Source organism: Ostrinia nubilalis, chromosome 22 (assembly GCF_963855985.1).
Source record: "Ostrinia nubilalis chromosome 22, ilOstNubi1.1, whole genome shotgun sequence".
Taxonomy (NCBI): domain Eukaryota; kingdom Metazoa; phylum Arthropoda; class Insecta; order Lepidoptera; family Crambidae; genus Ostrinia; species Ostrinia nubilalis.
This window is the reverse complement of record NC_087109.1, coordinates 2,936,263-2,937,717: the sequence shown is the minus strand read 5'-3', so window position 1 is coordinate 2,937,717 and position 1,455 is coordinate 2,936,263. Positions and strand designations below refer to the sequence as shown.

General features: G+C 33.3%; 1 non-coding gene across 1 annotated transcript; it reads left to right on the top strand.

Moving 5' to 3' along the window:
• Positions 1-1,008: 1,008 nt before the first annotated feature.
• On the top strand, positions 1,009-1,081 carry Trnav-aac (transfer RNA valine (anticodon AAC)). The gene has a single exon. It is a non-coding gene; the product is annotated as a tRNA-Val (tRNA).
• Positions 1,082-1,455: the final 374 nt, after the last annotated feature.

The following is a 1,455-nucleotide window of genomic DNA, read 5'->3' as shown; positions in this document are numbered from 1 at the left end:
AGTTAAATAAAAAATCACAAAATTGTCGGCCATTTAGGCTTAATGTGTTGGCGAATCAGGGAATTACAATCCCAATTCCTGGGTAATCGGTACCATGTGGCAACATCGGCCCAATCCGGCCCATCATGGCGGTTGTTTACTATTTTGTTTAATAAGCAGTTAATTTCGTTTGAGATTGTTTACAGGAAATAATCATTGTTTTATCACAAGAATTGGTGCAAAATTTTGTAGTGCGTGGTTGCGGTAGTACGTGCTGTCCTGGAAGTGACATAAGATTCCACGCGTAAGTGTTTATTTCGTGATTTCCGACATTGGATCATTGTAAACATTTTTCACATTTTTTACAGTAATTTCTTCCTAAAACGTTTTACCAGTAACTACACTTATCATTTTTAATGATACCTATGTCAAGAAATAAAGATTTTACATTGGTTTCATTGAATTTGAGCAATTTTATATTTTTTGTTTATTTAGAAAGAGCAAGTCTGCCCACAGAGAGCGAGATACTGATACTTAGTTTGTGCTTCAAGTAGGTATTGGGAGTCTGGCCTCCATTTTTATCTGTAGCTTCATGGCGTGGACGCCGCGTTGCCGCTGCGGCTGTCGAGTCTCGTCACTACTTATACGCTTGTTTTGTTGCAGTTTGTCTTTTTGTAAATTTTTGTCTACCTATTTCATTAAATTAAAAAATCATTGCAGAAAATTTTTAAATATTTTTTCTATTTTTAAAAATAATAAGACTTTTCTTGAGGCTTCATAAAAATATAATATTTTTTCAATATAAAAATATTTTTTCCATGTGGGATTCGAACCCAGAACCTTCGGATCGAACTCGGTGACATTAAAAGGCCCGTCCGTGGCACTACATTACAACCGGGCCTATAATTATACACAAATTAACTTTATTATTAATTAATATTGAGTTAGCAGTAAACATTATTATTTATTTTTATCTAATTTCATTACCTAAATAAATTACGAAAACCTATTTCAATATGCTACTTATCGGTTTCCGTGGTGTAGCGGTTATCACATCTGCCTAACACGCAGAAGGCCCCCGGTTCGATCCCGGGCGGAAACATTTTTTGAATATTCTGTAATTTTTTTTCATAACTTTTAAATAAAATTAAAAAAGTTTGAGATAACCATGGACCTATAAATAATTAACTTTTTAAAAAAATAAAACCGACTTCAATGCGTGAACACAAAAAAAAACTAAAAATTAAAAATATTGCGTATAAAAAAGTTCATCCCCAATTTTCCACCCTTGGGGGTGAAATATTTTCTTCAAATTCGCATGAAACCACCCTTTTGATAATACCTATTCAACAAAAAAATAATCGTTCAAATTGATTTATAATCGGCGGAGATATTGCGTATAAAAAAGTTCATCCCCAATTTTCCACCCTTGGGGGTTGTTTTTTCTATTATTAAATTTAAATGGGACCACCCTTG